The following is a 25624-nucleotide window of genomic DNA, read 5'->3' as shown; positions in this document are numbered from 1 at the left end:
CTTAGAGGTGTAGTTAGTCAATTGATAGTCATGGTACCAACTTGTAGTCATCCGCTGATATGTAGTCATACTACGGAAAAAAATGAGTTGCTTTCCTGTAGCACTAAAGTTTCCTCTATAGGACACAAAGTTGCTCGGAAAAAAAGTTCGTCGAAACCTACTCATACGGGATCTAGATTTGAAGAACTCATCGCGAGAAACCCAACGGTGAAAACGGATTTGAATGTCGACACCCGAATCAAAAGTTACAACTTTTTAAAGTTTTTGATCCGTAATAAATACGGGTGGGATATATAACGTGAGCATATGGAACCTGATGTTTTCCTTTTCTAGGTGTTCCTGCGGGAGCGTGGATGCTCTTTCCTATTATGGGGGAGTGCTTGCTCCCCCGTCCGGGCGCTCGGGCGCCGCCTAGTCGGGTCCTTTGTTGAGTGAGTAGCGAAGGGACATGTAGCATTTTGTTTTGGGGAATGCATATGCTTTACTACATTTCACTTTTTTTTGCTTTACTAAATTTCAAGCACTAGCAAGCTGAGTGAGTAGTTCGGGTTTAGTCCATGGGCCGTTAGAAGGCCCAGTAGGGAGCGAAGTAGAAAGGGCTCGGGTATCGCTCTCCATCCTCCCCTTCGGCTTGCTAGCTCCGCCGTCCCATGCCACCCGCAGATCGGAGCCACGCCATCGGTGAATGCACTCTGCTGCTGTCGTTCCTATTCGCCACCTCTCCTTTCCTCGCCGCTTCTTCTTCCCCATTCGTGACCTCTCGCTATCGCGCCACCATGGATTGCCGCTTCTTGGCGTGGGGCAAGCAGGAGACGGGAGATGAGAGGAACTCCAATGCGTCGACCTAATTCGTGTCAGTTTAGATTGAAACGGACAGAAAAATCAGGCAAACATAGCGAATCAAACGGACGCGCGTCCGCTTTTTGTCCACCACGCGACCCATTCCCGACCCAAATTTAGGTCTTGCTTGCGTCGACGCGGACATGAAACAGACGCCCGCGACGCCCGCCTACTCCTCTCCCTGGCCCGCCAATCGGCGGCATAGCCACTGCCATTTCCCTCTCTTTCCCAAAGAACTACCGCTCGCTCGTGCTCCCGGCCACTCGCCATGGACGACGCGCTGACCCTCGACGTCGATGCTGGCCTCGCCTCCGCGCAAGGCAAGCCCCGCGGCACTCGCAAGGCGGCGGCGCCGACCAAGAAGAAGCCATTGACGGACGAGCGGCGGACTATGCATTCGGTCAAGAGGAAGGGGTGGAAGCACGTGCAAGAACGCAAGCTCGAATCCGCGTCCGCCGCCGCCCTGGCCGCCGCCGCACAGCAAGAGGAAAACATTGCCAGAGTTGCTGCGACAACGAGGGAGGCCCTACACTACCTAGGATTAAACCAAGGCCAGCACGGGCTCGTCGGCCTTTCCTCGTTTGCCGTTGCCAGAGTCGCCGTGCTCGTCCACCACGCCGCCGATGCCCGGCTTCCATCCGTACCTGCAAACCTCCCGTTTTTCGTGGAGTGCTCGCCGGAGGTGAGCGTGGTCGCGCCGACCACGCGCGCGCCCATGGCCATCGAGGAAGCGCCCGTGGGAGATCCCAGCCGACATGCATCCCGACACCCGCAACCTGTTCGGCAAAATGCCGGACGAACGACGAGATGGTCAACCGTTCATCATCGAGAACATCAACTTCGAAGGCAGTACGGGGGGCGCGACCTTTGATCTCGATGAGACCCAAACCAAGACGGACGAGGCCCCTTCATGGCCGGCCACGAGGACATGGCCGGCACCTTTGATCCAGGCCATGGAGGCATGGCCGACCCCTTCGCGCAAGGCCAAGATGGCATGGGCGGCACTTCCCCGCAAGACCACGAATTTCCGGAGGACTACGACCTAGAAGAAGAAGATGAAGTGGACATCAACAGGGAGTCTATGTTTTTTGAAGATGAGCTCGCCACCCAAGCCAATGCAAATAAGAAGCGCCAAAGCATTCAAGCGAACGCATACACAAAGGATGAGGACAAGCTCTTTTTTGAATGTTGGAGCGACATTGGACAAGACCCCAAGGTCAGCGCCGAGCAAAAGGGATCAACCTTTTGGCTACGTGTTCATCGCGAATATCCTGAACGTAAGAAGTTCACGCCGTACAAGATCGATAGCAAGCGTGGGTGGGTGTCCCTCTTGAAGCGTTGGAGGGTGATACAACAAGAATGCAACAATTTTGGTGCCACCCTTGAGAGCATCGAGGGACGTCCCGTGAGGGCCTCGGCATTAAGGACATGGTATACATGTGTCCATCTTCGTCTCCTTTGTTTCTTGTCCATTTTCCCATATGCTTGCTGGTCCGTTTGCCCATATGCTTGCATGCTCTTCATTTGTAGGCATCTCAAGCTTTGAAAGATTTCAAGGCCCAACATGGGAACAAGTCGTTCAACCTCAACCATTGTTGGATGGTCATCAACAGGGATGAGAAGTTCAAGGCGCAATATGTCGCCATGAAGGCGTGTGGAGGGAAGGAGGACGTCGAGGATGACGAGGAAGAGAAGCCGCAGCCGAGGGGAAAGACCAACTCCAAGAAAGAGGACAATCGTGGTGCGGCGTTGATTGCCTTGCATGCAACATTGGAAGGCATGATGACCAAGAAGGACATAAGGGAGGAGAAGGGCCGGCAAGACAAAGAAGAGCAAATGAAGGCCTTCATGGTGATACAAAGGAAGAGGCTCGAGATGGAGGCGGAGAAGCAAGCCAAGAAGCTTGAGATGGAGGTGGAGAAGCAAATGAAGATGCTCAAAATCGAGGCCACTAATGCCAAGACCAAGGAAAAAGAAGTGGCGCTCGCTTGCAAGACGAAGGGGGTGGAGATCATGAAGGTGGACTTGAGCATGGTGTCCCCGAGGAAGAAACCTTCGTTCGAGAAGATGCAGACCGATATGCTCAAGTTCGATGACGAGTGATTATGGCGGAGAGCGCCATCTTTTTTTGTATGCCGGCAAGTGTGTCGGCAGGACCACGCTCGAGATGACGTGGTTGAACTCACGCCCCTTCTATGTGCTGGCATGTGTGCCAGCTGCTGGCAAGTGCGCTAGCATGAGCTGTATGGTGTTTTTTAGAAGGATGCATGTGTGTCAATCGCTGGCATGGCACCGGCATTAACTCTGGGCGATGGCATGGCCGCTAGCATGATCTATAGCCACAAGCCTTTTTATAATTCATAGGTTTTCTGCGCGTACGTGAATTGGGTCGGCCGGTTGGATGCATGGCCGAGCCAAACACAGAAGGGGGTGGACGACCTTACCCAAACGGACGAAAAATGGACAAAGCGCGTGTCCTTTTGGATCGGTGTGTTGGAGTTGCTCTGAGGTCAGCTGGCGGGTACGAGGATGGAGATGGAGATGACGCGTAGGCAGAGGAATTTCCCGGGGCCGGTGCTCTGCCGCGCGAGTCGTCGACCAGTGACCACTCCGGTAGGTGCGCTACTACTATACAATCTGTACTGCTGCCGGACAGCCGGGCTACGAATACATGCATAAACAGAATAGTGGGTAATAATAGAAATAAAGAAATGAACATACCTTTTTTTGTTGTTTGTGAGCCATTTTGGCTCCTCTTGCTGCGCTCATCGCCGACTAGTTCTAGCAATTCCATTTGCACATTGATAAATGGTAGTTATAATCGACGAAATCTGGATGCCATGCCTATGATAACAAAGCGCAAACTGAGGTACACTTCATTCTCCTTGCCTCTGCAGAAAGGGAAGAAATGCCAGAGAATGCCTAAACTCTAAAGGAAGTGGCGAAGCAACTGCTGAAGGTGGTTCTGAGAAGGTAATTACGTTTGTGCTCGGTGGTAGATTAAACTGGAAATTAGTTTTCACTAATTAATATGGAATGAAATCCTGTCCTCGCTTGAAGATTGGTGCTGAATCATGTACATATCAAGCAAATATTGGGATACATTGTTACCATTCATTTCAATTACCATCATATTTCTAGAAATCATCAATTTGATTTTCATTTGGCAATTAATAAATAAAAACTTGGAAGCTACTACAATTACTCGTGTGTATCTGACGTGAAACAATGAACAACTTTGACTTGATAATCTTTTGCACCATTTGATGTTCATGATTTGGGATTGTATTAATTGCACTTAATCCCTTGTTGTTAAACATCATGTTCAAGCGGATGACTTTTGCATATGTAGATTCAAGTAAATAAAATACTGTAGGTAACAATTCAACAAAAATTACAATGCTCTTTGCACCATGTGAGTATAAAGCCCTTGATTATATTATAAAAGTAATGCTTACTCCCTGGCACATATGAACCTTGAAATAAACAAAAATTTAGTTCTATCAAAGATAGACATGTGGCGGTGGATAGATTTCTCAAAGAATCAACCGTCTAGCACACTAGCCCTGGTAAACTACATGTAAAAGATAAAAAAATCGAGAAAACGCAAAAGACCTTTGTGTTTCATTGCATTGAAAGGATGGGGAAAAGTTACAACCCTCCTAGGAGGTTAATTTTATAGTACATCATACAACTCAGTAGACATCCCAGGATTGGTGCAGAACAACCCACGGGCCTTGTGCCCCTGCCCTAGCCCTGCATCGGATCTCATCCTTGATCTTGTTGAGGAGCCTAGCAATGGAAGGCATCGCGTTGTAGAAGACACATTCACTGATTTGATAATTTAGCTGGACATAACGCCTATCATTGATTTGATGTCATTGGCGATATTCTTGGCATCTGCTGCAATACCAGCCAATCCTCTCCTTCCTAACCCAGCACAGTAGACCCCATTTTCACCTTTCCAATGATTCGGATATTCTTTGATGGGCAGTCCATTGCCATTTAACATGTTCTCACCATTCTGGGATAAAAAAACAACATGGAGCTTGTTAGCAGATTTAACAATTGTTGCACCAAGAAAACAAACTCAGACATATTCAAACATCGATGTTGTTACCTTGAGCCATATATTTGTTGTGCTTTTGTATCCAGTTGCAAACACAATCGCGTCAAATGATATTTTTTTACTGCACCAAAATTCAACTATATAGCTCATGATCTTACTAATGCTCCCTTGTATCTATAGGAGATGAATATAATATTGATAACTTGGCATATGAAGACAACATCTGTTATGAAACTTATGTCATGTCAAGGATATACTTACTTTGATGATACCTTTTTTGATTAACCCAACAGTGCCAACATCAATAACAGCGGATCGGCCGGTTTCTGACTTGAGGATCATTGGACCCATTTTTGGCCTTCTAATGTGATACCTTGATAGGTCTCCAAATATTAAATTCGCCGCCATCACAAGGAGGTTATCCACTAAATTCAATGGAAGACGGCGAGCAAGTGTCATCCCCAACCGGATTAATTCCTTTGTCATTACATGAATCTGCAACAACAAAACATGTCACATCTCTTTTGAAGTCCTGCATCATAAAGTAAAATTTCATTGAATCATATTCTTTCAAGAGTTATTTTTTCGGTGTTCGTCTAATTGTTTAGTTGTTTGTGCATGTTATAAAACAGTCTATCACTCTATACCATGAAATACTTTCTATTAATAACTCTGAATAATTGCATCCTTCTAGTGGAGACTATAATAAGAAATTGCTATGTACCCACTGAAAATATATACTGCCCATACGGTGGGGGTGGGGGGATCCCCTAGTGTTTCCAGGCCAAAAAATATATATAATGTGTGTACATACCGGGCTTCGTATAATGATTGAAGTATTGGCACCATGGGCCGCAAGGTCATAAGCAAATTCCATTCCAGAGTTGCCAGATCCAACGACCAATACATTCATGCCAGAGTAGCTCTTTTCTGACTTGTAGCTTGAGGAGTGGATGACATCACCCGGGAAACTTTGCAGTCCGGGGATCATTGGAATATTCTCTGCACTATTCTCACCACTTGCCACAACAAGAAACTTTTCTGTGAACCTGACTATTGTGCTCTTTGCCATGTCATGTGCCGCGATGGACCAACATTTTCGCCATTGTCAAATGTGGATGACTCCAAACTAGTGAGATACTTGGGTTGAATGTTGAAACGCTCAACACAATCATCCAAGTACTTCACAAATAAGGTTTTTGGTATGTATGTTGGCGCATTTAGTGGGTATGACATGTGTGGCAACTCACAGAACTCCTTTGCAAGATGCATGTTGAGGCGATCGTAGGCGCGGCTGCGCCAAAGCGACGCGCTGCAACTTTCACGCTCGACAATGAGATAGGGAATTGAGAATTGGCTAAGGCATGCTGCTGTTGCAAGGCCTGCTGGCCCAGCGCCAACAATCAACACAACAACATTCTCCATTTCAAAGAGAAGAGTTGACAGAGTTGTGGGATGGTTGCAATTGTAGGCTGGAGTGTTTGCTTGTTTTCTTGATGAATCTTTGATGCATATGTGGGCATATATATACTGGTATGCTTCATGTGTCAATCTATTTAGAACTAGGAATGAAAAAGGTAAAGATTTATTGACACCTTATCCTGGTGTGTACTAGTATTCCATCTAAATATTGAAACGTTTGTGTGAAAGCATGTCCTGATACATTATAGGGGATACAGAATAGGCAGGAAACGCACTCTTGATCGATTGGTTTTTTTGGAAACTTATCAACTGGCTTTGCACACTGATTAATTTGTAACCACATCAGTTTGACACATTCAGCTGGTACTGACGGCATTCCACATATTCAGTTTAAACTGATGTATTTCTCAAGACATAGCCATCCAGGCAGCAACAACTTAAAACAAAAATTGCAGTAGAGCACCCTTGTTTCTGTCATATCCTTACATGAACAAGAACAGTACGAGCCAAGTAATAAGAAGGTTGTAAACCTGTACATGGGGAAATGTTAGGACATTGCAATTTCATCACGTAGATCTGGATCTGTCATGGGCAAGGCCATAACAATAGGTTCTGGTATTAGGATCAGTTGTGGAGCTAATATATTGTTGTGACATCAGCAATAGGTTGTTTACTACTTCCTCCAACCACGACAAGAATTATGGAACGGAGGGAGTAGTATATTAGGTACCTTGCATTCAAGCAACCATTTGAGTTGTCTCTTGCTCCTACCGTGGCTTTGGGGCATCCTGAAGCTTTTCTCGCCAAACAAGGAAAGAAAGCAGAGCCACCATCTGCTCTACAGTAGCATCTTTCAAAGTACCACTGAACATAAGTTCAGTCAATGTCAGTTCATCAGGAGCTGACCTCACATGGCACTTTGCCCTTCACTTCGAGAACATCACTGGTGACGTATCTGAAAGAAATAAGATACCCTGATAAGAATTTGTGAAACACAAAAGGTTGGGAACTGAAGCAACAGACAAATTCTTTAAATTCACACAGGAAACGGGCAACATTGGCTTTCATGTAATCACAATACAACAGCATTGCAATTTACAATGAGTATCTGTTAGATACATTTATAAGTTTCAAACGATAAAATAGTTGTGTCATCTGATTGTTTTCATTAGGTCCCCGCACAGAAAGATCATAAATTTGTTCTCCTGCAAATATCCCTGCAAGGAATACTTCCTAAGAATCCACGATGTGCAGTACAGAACAGCAAGGGCTTTGCTGTCAGAAACATCAGAATGTTATATTACCTACTTCACTCAATATTCCCTAACAAGAAAGTTCCCTTTGCAAGTTTCCAAGGAGCAAGCACTCCAAAGACTAACATAATTTTGGATGTGCTACCCCATCCTACGAAGAACTCATTCTTGAAAGCTAGAGCAGTTGAGACCCAATTTGTTTTCTCATGGACTTCATTTTGGCTGATATTTCTTGCTTGGCATGGTCAGCTTATATTGGATGCGAGAAGCATTACGATGTCATGCTTCTCAAATAAGCTCACATGCCCTTCGCCCTTCAGTTCGACAACACCCTCACTAGTGATGTATCGAAGATACAAGATACCCTGATAAACTATTTAAATCCAGGCAGACACATCTGACAACATCTTTCATATAGTCACCGTACAAACTAACTAGTGATGTGTATATATATATATATATATATATATATATATATATACATACATCACTACAGCCTACCAGTTAGTGATTATCCATTTCAGCAGAATAGGTGTGCTCTTCATTGTTCCTTTCCATTGGGTGCCCAAGAAGAACATAATTTGGCTCTCCTGCAAACATCTAGAGGGGATACTTCCTAAGAATTCAAGATTTCGATGTCAGAAACATGAGAATGCTGTGCTGCCTAATTAACTCAATATTCTGTAACAAGAAAGTTCACATACCCTTCGCCCTTCAGTTCGACAACACCCTCACTAGTGATGTATCGAAGATACAAGATACCCTGATAAACTATTTAAATCCAGGCAGACACATCTGACAACATCTTTCATATAGTCACCGTACAAACTAACTAGTGATGTGTATATATATATATATATATATATATATATATATATATATATTTAGTGATTATCCATTTCAGCAGAATAGGTGTGCTCTTCATTGTTCCTTTCCATTGGGTGCCCAAGAAGAACATAATTTGGCTCTCCTGCAAACATCTAGAGGGGATACTTCCTAAGAATTCAAGATTTCGATGTCAGAAACATGAGAATGCTGTGCTGCCTAATTAACTCAATATTCTGTAACAAGAAAGTTCATTTTGCAACTTCCAAATTAGCAATCACTCCAAATACTAACATCATTAAAGATTCAACAGAAGTGTTACGTCATATAGGCATGTGCGAAGCAGACAGAAACAGAACAAACACCGTTTCAATAGCATTATGAAAACTTCCTGTTTTCAAGCATTGCAACCACATCGTGCACGGATAAAAGCAAGTGCCCTCCCATATTCTACAAATAACCAATTATATGGCTATTTAGTAAATGATCATGCTAGTTATAAGACGGAATTTCATTGCAAGCATAGATCGCTCACCATACCTGGAGCTGTATATCCAAAGCTACCAAATACAAACCCCGCGATAGGCAATGGTTGGTTGAGCCCGGCCATGTTCATCTGTGCAGCACCAAAACTGGCGATCTTGGCATTCAACTCCTGATCAAGCAAGATGTTATTAGAGGTGATGTTGTGGTGGACAATCGGTCTATTGCATCCATGGTGTAAGTGGCAGAGCCCTTGGGCCACGCCAATGGCGATGGCCTTCCTCTGCGGCCAGCTGAGCGGTGGTTCGCCCTCCTCCGCTAGTGCAGCCAGTGGTCAAGGCTGCCATTCACCTCGTACGTGTGAACGAGCATCATCGCATCTTCTGGATGAAGTGTAGGCTGTTGACGATGTTGTCGTGACAGATGCTGGCTTATAGGATCATCTCTGACTTGCAGCGGTTCTCTAGATTACCGTCCACTATTCCATCCACACTCTGGAGCTTCTTGACGACCAGCGTAACTGGGAGACCGATGCCAGCATTGCCCTGAACATGGATTATGTACAGTTGTTCGTCCTCCACTATCCTTCTGCTAGCCCACATGCTTCTCTGATTAGTTTCAGTAAGGTGGTTCACTATGCTTTGCGCATTGAGCACAGTAGGCAGCGTTGCAGCAAGACAGCTGCTGCGCCGGAGCCGGCGCGAAACGGCCATTTTCAGCGGCCGGGTAGCGCGTGAAGTGGTCTTGTGAAGGATGTATCAACCTGCAGAAGAATTATTTATTAACATTCAATAGTACTCCCTCTTTCTGCAAAGATATATATACATTAATAATTATTGAAAGATAAAGAGAGATGCCTGTTCATAATTAGTTTGAGACCAAAGACGTACAGTAACTAATTTGAAAGCAAAATGCTTTTTTTTGGGGGGTAAATTTGAAAGCCACAACAAAGATCGGTGAATCTGAAGAAGTTCTGTGCCTTCTCAAAGAGTTCAGGGTATTCCTTCAGTTAAGACGATCAGAAGTTGCTATTTTTGTTGGTGCGCAGTTCATTTTGCATGGTTTTCTGCGCGGATGTGAATTGGGTCGGCCGGTTGGGCGCACGGCTGTCCCAAACAAAAAGGGGGGCGGACGACCCGACCCAAACAGACAAAAAGCGGACAAAGCGCGTGTCCATTAGGGTCGGCGCGTTGAAGCTGCTCTGATGTCAGCTGGTGAGTACGAGGATGGAGATGGAGATGGCGCGCAGGCAGAGGCATTTCCTGGGGCCGGTGTCGCTTGCGTGGCGGAGGGGTGGGAGGCGTCTGTCAGTGACCACTCCGGTAAGTGCGCTATTACTATATAATCTGTACTGCTGCCGGATAGCCAGGCTACGAATATAGGCATAAACAGACTAGTGGGTAATAATAGAAATAAATAAATTTTCATACTTTTTTGTTGATTGTGAGCCATTTAGGCTCCTCTTGCGGCGCTCATCGCCGACTATGTTTGAATAATCCGAACAATTATATGTGTGTGAGCTTTACTAGTTGAGTTTCGTAAGAATTAGTATAAGCGTAATCAAGGTAGCCGGTGATTAGGAGAGTCCGATTTGGTGTCTCGTTGGCTTGTATGCCAGGAGTTACTGAGAACACTGGTAGAAAAAAGCCCTTTAGTCCCGGTTCACAACAGCCTTTAGTCCCGGCTGTGCAACCGGGACTAAATATGCGCGACTAAAGACCCCCTTTAGTCGCGCCACTTACGAACCGCGACTAAAGGCTTTAGTCCCAGTTCTCGTGGCTGACCGGGACTAAAGGCCCGTCCACGTGGCCGCCAGGGGTCCGTCGGGGCGGAGGACCTTTAGTCCCGGTTCTCGTGGCTAACCGGGACTAAAGGCCTCGTCCGCAGGTTTAGGGTTTTAGCCCCCCTAAACCTGCTTTCTTTCTAATTTGTAGTATTTTATTTCTTTTATATTTTATTTTGTGTTTTGTTTTAATTTTGATGAAGTTTCAGTACACATATTCTACGATACTATATACATGCATATGAAATTTCAAACAAGAAGAATTCAAGAGGAATATATAATATATATTCAATCTCGGGTGACCATATACAACTTCGAACAAGTTTCCATACACAATTAGGATGGAGGACCATATACAACTTCGAACAAGTTTCAATCTCGGGTATGCATATAAATGTCTGCGTCCTCGGTATAGTGTTCTCCTTTAGGATTGATGACTTCCCTGAAGAAAAATCCTGCTAATTCATCTTGAATTGGTCGGAAGCGAGCTTCTGGATTAAGCCTCCTCCGCAAGTTATCCATCGCGTTCCGCACGCTATCCGATGCCTTCCGCTCAGAGGTTAGTCTCCGGATGTTCTCACAAACATAGTATCCACATAGATTGGTCCCCGGTGGCTGCTTATCCACATTAACTAACCTTCTGAAATCTAGCTCATGTTTGAATTCACCGACAATTTCTTCTGAGAACCATCTCCAAACCCTACAGGGCAAAGAAAATTAAATAAACAAGGGAGTTATTAGTTACTTGATATTAGGAAATGAACGAAAGAGACCGATCGATATAGAGCTCAAATGATTGAAAATAATTACTTTTGCAGCATTTTTCTCATGTCGGCCCAACGCTTTGGATCCGAATCCATAGAGTCCATGATTAGAACTCTGGAGGTGTGAAGTTCAATATTTAGCAGAATCCAGTGGAACCTGCGGACACGTTACATGCACAGTCATGCATAACTCATCGATTAGACATACCATGCATGGAGTAAACAAAAGAGAATGGGCACAAGAGAGAAACACTCACCCAAAATGGTAAGGAAATAGAATATGACTTTTGAGTTGATGCTTTCTAAGAAACTTGTACAAGTCTTTCTCCACGTCTTCGGGGTGATATTGTAACACATGTCCATTAACGATATGTGGGTCAATGAACCCAACATCATGAATATTTCTTATTTTGCATTCCCAAATCTTCAATCTGCATAATAGCGTACGCAACAATATAGTTAGGACAATATATATATATATATATATATATATATATATATATATATATATAGTGTAGGCAATGAAGAACGAGATGAGGTAGAAATAAATCACTTACAGAACGTAGCAACTCAGCATAGATTTGTCGAGGTCGCGCAGATTGAACAGCTGGAACAATTCACTCATATGAACTTGTACAGAGTACCGTTTGGTGTGATGCTCCTCTGTAACATCCGCATAAATATATTCTTTGTCGGCCCATGTTATGAATTGCTTGTACCAACGTAGCAGATTTCACATTTGTGGCGGTAGACTCTTCTCCCGCGCAGGCTCGACGAGAGGCCCATTCCGCACATATTGTAATGCTATCTCACATACTGGCGCATCCTCAAGGCCTAAGAAGGCACGAAGAGTCAAACCCATCTCGGACGCTTGTTTCATGGCACTCGCTACAGTCAATCCAAGTGCTGCCGCAGCTGCTATGATCTCGGGGTCCTCTTCCGGACCGGCTTTCACTATGAGCGGGGGGATCGATTGTTTCTTCTGCATCCCGAGCTGGTCAACTTGTTTCCCGCTTTTTTTACTTTCTTCTTTCTCCTCCTTCAATATTTTTGCTTGCCTACGAAGTTCATGTCCATAGTCGTCAGGCATATTCAGCTCGGCTTGGGATGGTGTCGTCAAAAAATCCTTAGCCCACTTCTTTTGCTTCTCAGTGAATACTTGCTTGGGCTCAGGCTCTTTTATCACCTTCATATCTGCCTTCCATTTCTCATCATCAGCAGACGCGGCCAATTTGGTTTCAGCTTCACTAAGTTCCCCAGGCCTTGGGAGGAGAGGCTTCAGTGATGGCTCCGGTACCCTTGTGGTCTTAGGTACATAAGGGTCCGGGTTAATAGTCCAGGAGCGGGTTTCCTTGCTGTCCGCCTGCTTCTGCTTCTTCGCCGGAGGTGGATTGGGGGGCGTCGTACCCGCCGGAGGAGGATTGGGGGGCGTCGTACCCGCCGAAGGTTGTGGATCGGGGGACGGCGTCGAATGGCGTGAAGGAGGTGTAGGTGAACCACCACGACCACCACCACCGCCACCACCACCACCACCACCATCGGAGGGGGGTGGACTTGCTAGCCTTGGCGCCTCGCCTGGAAACACTATGTACTTCTTTTTCCATAGAATGAACTGGCGCTTGACATCTCCAAGTCTTCTCTCCCCTTCGGGTGTAGGTTTGTCAATCTCCAGGTCCTCAAACCCTTGGACTATGTCTTCCACCGTGACACGAGCATAGCCATATGCAATGGGGTTGTTGTGGTGGAGTGCTCCAGGTGTACAGGGTAAAGCATTGCCGCTAGCTACCTTCGTGGAAACGTTCCCCACGGGATAATGCAGATCACATTCTTTCATCTCCTTTACATCATCCACGGGGTAGTGTGGCTCCGGTGCACGAATCTCGATCATCGGTGCACTAGCACCAGGCGGGGCATCCGTGGAAGCCACGCTGCTTCTCCGCTGCTGGCTTCCGCGATCCGCTTCATGATCTTCATGCGGCCCTGCAGCCGATTTTTCTTTTACTAGTTCATGCACGGTCTGCTTCAACTCATGGAGTTCCGATGCAAACTTCGTCATAAGATCTGCATCCCGGTCCGTCTTTCTCTTACGGCTTCTGTAACAGTACGGGTCATTGTCCTGGGAAAACCCTACTTTCCACGGAACTTTGCCTTTGCCTCGTACACGTCCTCCGTGTTCATCATTCCCGAGGGCTGTTGTCAGTGCGTCTTTCTCTCTGTTGAACTTGATCAAGCCCTCTTGAGCTTGGGTCATTGCGTCAATAAGGGCTTGGGTGGGAGCAAACTGTCTCTGCCGGTGAACACACACCCCTGTCTCCGGGTCTAGCGATCCCCCATGCCCGTACCACCAGCTTTTGGCCCTTGGGTCCCATCCCTCTGTACCTAGAGGGATTCCTCGCACCCTCAGGTCCTCCTCCATCTTCTGCCACCTAGGCTCCGAAAGGCGGTATCCTCCTGGCCCCATAATATGATGGAACTTTTTCTTACTCGCATTATCCTTATTTTTTTTCGATATTTCCTTGAAATGCTCCGATTGCTTTTGCCTCACAAATTCTGGCCAATCATCTTTCAGTTTCTCATGTTGTCCATTGAAATCCGGAGTCTTGCCCTTGTTGACATAGTCACGGGTTAAATTTTTCTTGAAGTTCCGGAATGCTTCGCCCATCTTCTGAAGAGCGAACTCTTTAACTAGCCTCCTCCTCTGACGTCCACCCGGAACCTCGTTACCGAATTCATCGACTTTGTTGTATTCCGGAGGTAGAATGAAATGTTCCATAAGCTTTCTCCAGCAATCCTTTTTCGTTCTCTTGTCGACAAAACTGAAACCAATACGTGCCTTCTTTGGCTCCTTCCATTCCTGGACGGTGATCGGGACGTTGTCTCTAACAACGACTCCGCATTGGTTGATAAACTTTGAGGTGTGCTGTAGGGGCTTGCCAGTTTCACTGACAAACTCAATGGCATATGTTTCTCCTGTTTTCATCTCCTTGGATTTGCCATGCTTTGTCGTACTCGATCCGGAGGGCTAAAAAAAGAAAGAGAGTCGCGCGCGTTAATACATATGTATTCACATTTCAGTAAGTTTGTATCACGAGAGGCTCAATGTATATATATACCTCGCCGGAGGTGGTTGCTACTTGCAATTCGAGATCGTCGTTTGTTGACGGTTGACCTCCGTCGACAATGTCCGTTCCTTCACCTTCTTGATCATCGACAATCTCTGTTCCACCTTCAAGGTTCAGAAAAGAAGAGACTACATCCTCTTCTTGCTCATATTCTGAGCCTCGCACATAAGGAATCTCGTTGTTGATGATGCCCATTAGATAACGTTCAGCCTCCGGATCCCTAAGCGGCTCGGCTCTATCGTCCGCCATATGTCACTCCTGCATGTAGTAAAAATTCTTTAAGTATAAAGGAATTAAAAAATAAGATTAAGGGGACATACAGGAGGAGGAATTAAAAAATAAGATTATTGAGCACTGCCAAGTATTTTGTTTTGTTTTCTTTGTTTTTCTTTTTGGTTTTCATTTGGTTCTTTCTTCTTCCTTTTTTCTTCTTTTTTTCTTCTTCTTCCTTTCTTCTTCCTCTTTCTTCTTTCTTTCTTCTTCTTCCTTTTTCTTTCTTCTTTCTTTCTTTCTTCTTCCTTTCTTCTTCCTTTCTTCTTCTTTTTTTCTTCTTCCTTTTTCTTTCTTCTTTCTTTTGGTTTTCATTTGGTTTTCATTTTTTTCTTCTTCCTTTTTCTTTCTTCTTTTTTTCTTCTTCCTTTTTCTTTCTTCTTTCTTTCTTCTTTCTTTTTTTCTTCTTCCTTTTTTTCTTCTTCCTTTTTCTTCTTTCTTCCTTCTTTCTTTTTTTCTTCTTCCTTTTTTTTTCTTCTTTCTTTTGGTTTTCATTTTGTTTTCTTTCTTCTTTCTTTTTGGTTTTCATTTGGTTTCTTTTGTTTTGTTTTCTTTTTTTTCTTCTTCCTTTTTCTTTCTTCTTCCTTTTTTCTTCTTCCTTTTTCTTTCTTCTTTTTTTCTTCTTCCTTTTTTCTTCTTCCTTTTTCTTTCTTCTTTCTTTCTTCTTCTTCCTTTCTTCTTCCTTTCTTCTTCTTTTTTTCTTCTTCCTTTTTCTTTCTTCTTTCATTGTGTTTTCATTTTTTTTCTTCTTCCTTTTTCTTTCTTCTTTCTTTTGGTTTTCATTTGGTTTTCATTTGGTTTTCATTTTTTTCTTCTTCCTTTTTCTTTCTTCTTTTTTTCTTCTGTTTTCTTTTGTTTTTCTTCTGTTTTTTCTTCCTTTTTCCTTTTTCCTTTTTTCTTCAGTTTTTTTCTTCTGTTTGTTTTTCTTGTGTTTTCTTTTGTTTCCTTTTTTCCTTTTTCCTTTTTTCTTCTGTTTTTTTTCTTCTGTTTGTTTTTCTTGTGTTTTCTTTTGTTTTCTTTTTTGCTTTCTTCTTCCTTTTTCTTTTGTTTTCTTTTGTTTTCTTCCTTTTTCCTTTTTTCTTCCTTTTTCTTGTTTTTCTTCTGTTTTTCTTTTGTTTTCTTCTTCCTTCTTTCTTCTTCTTCCTTTTTCCTTTTTCTTTCTTCTTCTTCTTCCTTTTTCTTCTTCCTTCTTCTTCTTCTGCCGGCGCGCGGAGGATGGCAGGCAGGGGCAGCGGACGGCGGGCGGCGGGCGGCAGGGCGTCGGGCGGCGGGCAAGGACGGGCAAGGGCCACGGGCACGCTGCGGCGGCGGCGGAGCGCTAAGGGCAGGGCACGGGCGGCGGCGGCGCTCACTGGGGACGGGGGCGGCGGCGCGCAGGGCTTCGGCGTCGGCGCCGGCGTCGGGGCAGGGCTTCGGCGTCGGGGCAGGGCGTCGGGCGGCGATCGGCGTCGGGGCAGGCCTTCGGCGTCGAGAGAGGAGAATGGGAAGTGGCGGAAACTGCTAAGTGCAGTATATATAGACGTACCTTTAGTCCCGGTTGGGGAGGCGGACCGCGACTAAAGGTACCCTTTAGTCGCGGTTGGCCACACCAACCGCGACCTTTAGTCGCGGTCCTCCTCCCCAACCGGGACTAAAGGGTTTTGGCGCCGCTTTCGTTCCCGCGCACAAAGACCCTTTAGTCGCGGTTGGGGACAACAACCGCGACTAAAGGGTACCCTTTAGTCGCGGTCCGCCTCCCCAACCGCGACTAAAGGCATTGTGCTGCTACCACTGCCGCTCCCCTCGTTAGTTTAGTCCCACCTCGCTAGTTGAGAGGGGCGCGCAGTGGTTTATAAACCCCACTGCCGCTCCCCACTTGAGCTCCTCTCCATTGCAGGCTTACGGGCCTAATTGTGACTGCTATGCCTGATGAGCCTACTGGGCCTTCTGCGGGCCTGAATCCTGGCCCATCGATGGGTTACTAGTCGTATTCAGGCCGTGGTGGCCCAGTAGGTGGCATATTTTTTATTTTTTGCCTGTTTTTTGTTTTCTTTTTTGCTTTATTTATTTTGTTTTGTTTCTACTTACAACAAAAAACTTATTTATTTTATTTTATTTTGTTTCTAATTACTTATTTATTTTACTTTATGATAATTATTTTTGCTATTAAAGTTTCTAAGAAAAAAAGTTCTTTATGAAAATTCTTTTAGCTTTCAATGATTTTGAACAGAAAATACTTCGATATTTTTAGTTGAATCAATTTTATATAATTTTAGTTTCAAAAATACTAGAGGTTGCTTATATTGTTTTGAACAGAAAATACTTTGATAATTTTAGTGTCATAAATTTTATTTATGTTATTAAAATTTATTTTATTTTGTTTGTACTTATATATTTTATTAAAGTTTATATTATTTTGTTTCTAATTCATTTTAAAATCTTAAAAATACAATTATATATAAAAAATCAGAAAAATAAAACTAATTCATTTTAAAATCTTAAAAATACAAATAATATATCAAAAAATTCAGTTCATCGATCCCTTGAAGGTTTGACAAAAGGTTTGATACATCATTCAGTTCATCGACCAAATACAAAGTTTGGTACAATAAATTATTACACATCAATTCTTCCCTTGTGTCCCTGCTTGCTTACGATTGTGCCGTATCCATGGAGCATCCTCATCATTTAACTTAATGCTTGGGTCAGTGTTCACTTTGAAGGGCGGAATTTCACCAAACATATTATAATCTTCTGACATGTCTGTCTTGTCCTCCACTCCCACGATGTTTCTTTTCCCTGAAAGAACAATGTGGCGCTTTGGATCATCGCATGATGTACTGTTCGTTTCTTATCTTTCCGTTTCCTCGGTTTGCTACTCATGTCCTTCAAATAAAAAACCTGAGCGACATCTTTGGCAAGGACGAATGGTTCGTCAAGGTAACCAAGATTGTTGAAATCCACCATTGTCATTCCGTATTGCTCGTCCACCTTTACCCCACCTCCTGTTAGCTTGAACCATTTGCACCGGAACAAAGGGACCTTAAAGGAGGGTCCATAGTCAAGTTCCCATATCTCCTCTATGTAACCATAATATGTGACCTTTCGCCCATTCTCAGTTGCTGCATCAAAGCGGACACCACTGTTTTGGTTGGTGCTCTTTTTATCTTGGGCGATGGTGTAAAATGTATTCCCATTTATCTCGTACCCTTGGAAAATCGTTATAGTCGAAGATGGTTTCTTGGCCAACATGTATAGCTGATCTCCAACATCATTGTCATTCATTAAATGTTTTCGCAACCAACTGCCGAAAGTTTCCATGTGGGCCTTTCTAATCCAGGATTCAGGCTTCCCCGGGTTGTCCGAGCGTAAAATATTCTTGTGTTGCTCGAAGTACGGAGCCACAAAGCTGGAATTTTGCAGAACTATGTGGTGTGCTTCAGTCATAGAATGACCGTCCATACATATCGTGGATTTCCTTCCGATCTTGCCTTTTCCACTTAGTCTCCCCTCGTGCCGTGATTGAGGAATACCAATCGGCTTAAGGTCAGGAACATAGTCAATACAGAACTCAATTACCTCCTCATTTCCATAGCCCTTGACGATGCTTCCTTCTGGCCTAGCACGGTTACGAACATATTTCTTTAATACTCCCATGAACCTCTCAAAGGGGAACATATTGTGTAGAAATACAGGACCGAGAATGGAAATCTCTTCGACTAGGTGGAGCAGGAGGTGCGTCATAATATCGAAGAAGGATGGTGGGAACACCAACTCGAAACTGACAAGGCATTGGACCACATCGTTCTGTAACCGTGGTAGATCTTCTGGATTGATTACCTTCTGAGAGATTGCATTGAGGAATGCACATAGCTTCACAATGGCTACTCGAACATTTTCCGGTAGGAGCCCCCTCAAAGCAATCGGAAGCAATTGCGTCATAATCACGTGGCAGTCGTGAGACTTCAGGTTTTGGAACTTTTTCTCCGCCATGTTTATTATTCCCTTTATATTCGACGAGAAGCCAGACGGGACCTTCATACTGCTCAGGCATTCAAAAAAAAATGACCTTCTCTTCTTTGGTAAGAGCGTAGCTGGCACGACCTTGAAACCATTCCGGATGCCGGTCATCTGGGTCTTTCAAAAGTTGCTGGTCCTGCTGTGCTTCCTTTGTATCATTTGTCTTCCCATACACGCCCAAGAAGCTTAGCAGGTTCACGCAAATATTCTTCGTAACATGCATCACGTCGATTGCAGAGCGGACATCTAGGACTTTCCAATATTCTAGCTCCCAAAATATAGATTTCTTCTTCCACATGGGTGCGTGCCCATCAACTCCCCGCGGAACTGATTGTCCGCCAGGACCCTTTCCAAAGATGACTTTCAAATCCTTGACCATATCAAATATCTCAGCACCAGTACGTTCCGCAGGCTTCGGCCGGTGATCTGCCTTGCCGTTGAAATGCTTGCCTTTCTTTCTTACGTTATGATTTCGGGGAAGAAATCGACGATGACCCAGGTACACGTTCTTCTTACAATTAACCAAACGTACACTTTCAGTCTCATGTAAGCAGTGCGTGCATGCATTGTATCCCTTATTTGTCTGTCCCGAAAGGTTACTAAGAGCAGGCCAATCGTTGATGGTTACAAAAAGCAACGCTCGTAGGTCAAATTCCTCTCCTTTGTGCTCCTCCCAGACACGTACACCAGGTCTGGCCCACAACTGTAAAAGTTCATCAACTAATGGCCTTAGGTACACATCGATGTCGTTCCCGGGTTGCTTTGGACCTTGGATGAGCACTGGCATCATAATGAACTTCTGCTTCATGCACAACCAAGGAGGAAGGTTGTAGATGCATAGAGTCACGGGCCAGGTGCAATGGCTGGAGCTCTGCTCGCTAAAAGGATTCATGCCATCAGTACTTAGACCAAATCTTATGTTCCTTGCGTCAGCTGCAAAATCTTTGAACACTCTGTCGATCTTTCTCCATTGCGTTCCATCAGCGGGGTGTCTCAACTCCCCGTCGGACTTACGGTCCTCTTTGTGCCATCGCAACGACTTGGCATGCTTTTTGTTCATGAACAGACGTTTCAACCGTGGTATTATAGGAGCATACCACATCACCTTGGCGGGAACCCTCTTCCTGGGTTTCTCGCCCTCAACATCGTCACCAGGGTCATCGCCTCTGATCTTATAACGCAATGCAGTGCATACAGGGCATTCATTCAAATTCTCGTATTCACCGCGGTAGAGGATGCAGTCGTTAATGCATGCATGTATCTTCAGAGCCTCTAAACCTAGAGGGAAGACAACCTTCTTTGCTTCGTACGTACTGGCGGGCAACTCGTTATTCTTCGGAAACATATTCTTCAACATTTTCAGCAAATTTTCAAATGATGAGTCACCTACACCTTCCTGTGCCTTCCATTTTAGCAAATCCAGTGTGCAGCCCAGCTTTTTCAGACTATTATCGCATCCTGGATACAACGACTTTTTGTGATCCTCTAACATGCGATCCAAATTCTCCCTATCCTTGTCAGTTTCGCAGCGTCTCCGTGCATCAGCAATGGTCCGACCAAGATCATCAGCGGGCTCATCATGTGCCTCTTCTTCACCTTCACCTAACCCTTCCCCACCTTCAGCATCATCCTCCATGAAAGTATCACCGAAATGATCATGATAGTTGTCATCGATATCATCCCCTTCTTCATCTTCTTCCATTCTAACCCCTCTTTCTCCATGCTTGGTCCAACAATTATAGCTTCGCATGAAACCGCGCCGAAGCAGGTGCATGTGAACCTCTCTTGAGGAGGAGTAACCCTTCTGATTCTTACAGACAGCACATGGACAGATAATAAAACCTCGCTGCTTGTTCGCATTTGCCACTACGAGGAAATCTTTCAAACCCGTAGTGAACTCGCCGGAGAGTCGGGGACCGTACATCCATTGCCGATTCATCTGCATTATTATTATATAAAGTATATAATTAACCATCATGCATTTGTTAAACTAACTAGCTAGAAATAATACAAATTAAACAATGAACTACACACATGCATATTTTATCAATGACACATGAAAGGTTCAAGTTGCTAACCGCGATCGCGGAGGAAAAATAAATGAGAAAGCTCAAGTGTGGCTCGGACACTTCATATCATGTTTGTTTCAGGCTCTCGGGCATTTCATCGAACACCTTGTGTGCATAGGAGGAACCAAAAGCAAACCCACCACCCCCTTCTGAAAATTGTGAAGTGAGCTGAGTCCTATATATAGGGATGGGCCTTTAGTCCCGGTTGGCCTCGCCAACCGCGACTAAAGGCCTACGGGGACCTTTAGTCCCGGTTGGCCAGGCCAACCGGGACTAAAGCCCCTCCCGTCCGCCAGCTGGATGGGCCTTTAGTCCCGGTTGGCCTGGCCAACCGCGACTGAAGGCCTTCGGGGACCTTTAGTCCCGGTTGGCCAGGCCAACCGGGACTAAAGCCCCTCCCGTCCGCCAGCTGTCGACCGAGCGCGCTGGGCCCAGATAGTTGGTCGCGGGTCCCAGATAGTTGGTCGCGGGTCTCCTCCCGAACCGCGACTAAAGACCCCTTTTGTCGCGGTTCGATTATTTTGGGGACTAATGGGGGCGTATGGAAGCCTCTTTTTCTACTAGTGGAAGTAGTACGTATAGGAATTGGATTAGTTTCGGCTTTGGTACGTGTTGGCTTGGGTGAGTCAGCTTCGAGTAGGATAGTTGGTCCTGGCTATGTGTATATATACGCAGCGTTGGGTGAGTTTTGTAACCGTGGAGAGAAAACTAGAAAATAGAAATAAAGAGAAAAACAAAGGGCTCGATACGGGCCCTTGGCTATCAGTTTTGTGTGTGCGTGTTCATCGTGTGATTTGATGTGACCGATCCTAAGGGTGAATTTCCAACATTTGGTATCTAGAGCAAGGTCGCGGTGAAGCTGCACTTGCCACGGGGTGGTGACCCGACAAGCACCTCGGGGCGGGCGATATAGTTGCTGGGTGGTGCAGCGACGAGGAGCGGGCGATACAGTCATTGGTGTAGCGACGTGGAGGATAAGAGATAGTCGTTCGGCGGAGCGACGACGAAACGGCGGCGTGGACGCTGTCGCAAGCAAGGTGACGAGGTGATCGTCGTTCGACGAAACTACCTGGAGGAGGGCGACAGGGCTGTCGTCAGCAACGCGTTGGTGATCGTTGATGGTTATGGAGGTGCCAAAGTTGCGACATCGAGGAAATCATCGAGATCATTGTTGGAGGGTGCAAGATGGAGATGGCGAAGTTGCAAGCTGTCGTCTAGGTGTGCACATGAGTTCTTATAAGGTGCGTCCAAGAGTTCAGGTGTGTGAGTCTTCTGTTACAGTTGATATGCGTCACTGGCGAAGGAGAATTGCGAGCGAGAGCAGGCGGAAAAATGAATTTGTGCCTTGCATTTCCATTCGTGATCAAGGAGTAACGGCGAGTTCGTATACGGTGGAGATGAGTTGCACGCATATGGCGAGTTGTGTTGCCGCTGGATAGGAGATGTCGTTTGGTAAGTTGTGGCACCAACGACAAAGAAATAAGATGTGGCGGGTGAATAGATGTGTCTCCCCGTGTGCATGTAGTCAACGAGAAGATGAAGACCAACGTGAAGAGGACGCGCATCAGTTAAGTTGAGTTCCTGCATGAGGCTATACGTTTAGTCTGCATGTAACACGCTAAGATGTGGCAGCGTGGCTGGAACTCCGGGTAATCGTTGGTAGTCCGGGTAATCGTTGATTTCAGTCTACAAGTCGGCATGAAAAAAGATGGTGAGGAAGTGGTGGCCATCGTTGCAAGAAGAGAGAAGTTACGATCCGATAAGTCGCGTCACCAGAGGCAGCCAACATGACAAGTTGAACAGGTGTCGTCTACGTGTCTCGTTTCTATAAAAATTCGGATGTTTGAATTAGGGGTGAATGTTGGAATAATCCAAACAATTCTATGTGTGTGAGCTTTACTAGTTGAGTTTTGTAAGAATTAGTATAAGCGTAATCAAGGTAGCCGGTGGTTAGGAGAGTCCGATTTTGTGTCTTCGTTGGCTTGTATGCCAGGAGTTGGCCGTGTCCTAGTACTGAGAAGTAGTACGTATAGGAATTGAATTAGTTTCGGTTGAGTCGGTTTCATGCGCTAGTTTTGGTACGTGTTGGCTTGGGTGAGTCGGCTTCGAGTAGGATAGTTAGTCCTGGCTATGTGTATATGTACGCAGCGTTGGGTGAGTTTTGTAGCCGTAGAGAGAAAACCAGAAAATTGAAATAAAGAGAAAAACAAAGGGCTCGATACGGGCCCTTGGCTATCAGTTTTATGTGCGCATGTTTATTGGGTGATTTGATGTGATCGATTCTGAGAATGAATTTCCAACATTGACTAGTTCTAGCAATTCCATTTGCACATTGATAAATGGTAGCTATAATCGACGAAATCTGGATGCCATGCCTATGGATGAAATCTGAATGCCATGCCTATAATATTAGTCTGACTAATAACAAAGCGCAAACAGAGGTACACTTCATTCTCCTTGCCTCTAAAGAAAGGGAAGAACACCAGAGGATGTCTAAACTCTGACGGAAGTGGCGAAGCAACTGCTGAAGGTGGTTCTGCGAAGGAAATTACGTTTGTGCTCAGTGGTAGATTAAACTAGATTTTTTTCACTAATTAATATGGAACGGGTATAAAGCATCTATCCTGGCTTGGCTTGAAGATGGGTGCTGAATCACGTACATATCAAGCAAATGTTTGGAGTAATAAATAAAAACTTGGAAGCTACTGCAATTACTCGTGTGTGTTTGACATGAAGAAATGAACTACTTTGACTTGATTATCTTTTGCACCATTTGCTGTTGATGATTTGGGATTGTATTAATTGCACTTAGTCCCTTGTTGTTACATATCATGTTCAAGTGGATGACTTTTGCATCTGTAAATTCAAATAAATAAAATACTGTAGGTAATTGTTCAACAAAAATTACAAAGCTCTTTGCACCATGTGAGTATAAAGCCCTTGATTATATTATAAAAGTAATGCTTACTCCCTGGCACATATGAACCTTGAAATAAACAGAAAACTAGTTCTATCAAAGATAGATAGACAGGTGGCAGTGGATAGATTTCTCAAAGAATCAACCGTCTAGCACACTAGCCCTGGTAAACTACATGAAAAAGATAAAAAAAATCGAGAAGCAGTGGATAGATTTCTCAAAGAATCAACTGTCTAGCACACTAGCCCTGGTAAACTACATGAAAAAGATAAAAAAAATCAAGAAAACGCAAAAGACCTTTGCATTTCATTGCATTGAAAGGATGGGGAAAAGTGCATTAATTCAAAAATTGTTCAGAAAATTGGAAAATTTCATGAATTTCGAAATTTGTTCATGATTTTGAAAAGTTCACAAACTTAGACAAAAATTCATAATTTTTTTTTAAAATTGTTAGATTTGAAAAAACTTCACGAATTGGAAAAAAAGTTCATGGGTTTTGAAATGAAGTTCTCTGGTTTGAAAAAAGTTCATCGATTTGGACCAAAAAGTTCACGGATTTGAAAAAAGTTCATCAATTTTGAAAAAAAATCACATATTTGAAAAAGCATCCGGATTTTGAACAATAATTCTCGGATTTGGAAAATTTTCATCATTTTTTGAAAAAGAATTCATGGATTTTAAAAAAGTTCACAGATTTTAAAAAGGAAGTTCACTAAGAAAGTTGCAAAAAACTGAAAAATATTCATGGATTTTAAAAAATGTTAACTAGACAGTTTGCAAAAAACTGAAAAAAACCACAGATTTGAAAAAAGTTCTAGAAAATTGAAAAAGGTTCATGCTTTTAAGAAAGAAAACAGGAAAAAGGAAAATAAAAAACTGTAGAAAAACTGGCAAAAGAAAACACAAAAAATATAATTAGAGCCTTCGTTGTAGTGTTACATAGTTGACGCATAACAAAAAAGAGGAAAAACAGTTTATTGGCACGTAAGTTGTTGTGGCCGAGTTGGTTGTCCTAGTTGACTTGATCCGTTAGGTTAAGGGATTGTAACCTACTCTTGCCCATTTTTGAAGTTTGGAAAAACAAAAGAAAATATGAATGGGCCAAGCACAGGCCATTGGTGGAGAGGTCCTCTTCGGCGCCATCAGCGCCGCTTAGGCTAGCTGGCGCTCGAAGGCAGCATGGGCCGGCCCAGCATCGCTGGCGTCTAGCAAAAATGAACCAGCATGCCAACTCTAAATACACGAGCGACTAACCACTGCACCACCATCGCTTTGATGTCATCAATTGAAAAACACGCTATTTGACCATTTTTCCGGTCCCAGTATAAATTATTTGGGGAAAAACTCGTCAATATGAAAAAAGATTTCACGAATTCTTAAGAAGTTCATCTATTTTAAAAGCAGTTCTTGGATTTTCTCAAAACAAATTCATAAAATCGAAAAAAGTTCATCAATTTTCTTAAAAAAAGTTCACAAATTTGAAAATAGTTCTCTGAATTTTGAAAAAAGCTCACGGATTTGAGAAAAGTTAATGGATTTTAAAAAGGTTCATCGATTATGATAAAAAAAGTTCACAAATTTTAAAAGAGTTCACCAAATTTTGAAAAAAAAAAGTTCATGGATTTGAGAAAAGTTCATTGATTTTAGAAAAATCACCAATTTAGATAAAAAAAGTTCACAAATTTGAAAAGAGTTCACCAAATTTTGAAAAAAGGTTCTCAGGTTTATAAAAAGTTCACCAATTTCGGTAAAAAAGTTCACTAATGTGAAAAAGGTTCACTAGTTTTCACAAAAGGTTCACAAATTTG

The 25624-nt window shown here is 44.0% G+C and overlaps 2 pseudogenes; both read right to left on the bottom strand.

Moving 5' to 3' along the window:
- Positions 1-4535: 4535 nt before the first annotated feature.
- Positions 4536-7757, bottom strand: LOC109733139 (probable indole-3-pyruvate monooxygenase YUCCA10; annotated as a pseudogene).
- An 852-nt stretch (positions 7758-8609) lies between these two features.
- On the bottom strand, positions 8610-10130 carry LOC141027795 (probable receptor-like serine/threonine-protein kinase At4g34500; annotated as a pseudogene).
- Between the last annotated feature and the right edge of the window lie 15494 nt (positions 10131-25624).

This window comes from Aegilops tauschii, chromosome 7 (assembly GCF_002575655.3).
Source record: "Aegilops tauschii subsp. strangulata cultivar AL8/78 chromosome 7, Aet v6.0, whole genome shotgun sequence".
Taxonomy (NCBI): Eukaryota; Viridiplantae; Streptophyta; class Magnoliopsida; order Poales; family Poaceae; genus Aegilops; species Aegilops tauschii.
This window is presented reverse-complemented; position numbering and strand designations above follow the sequence as displayed.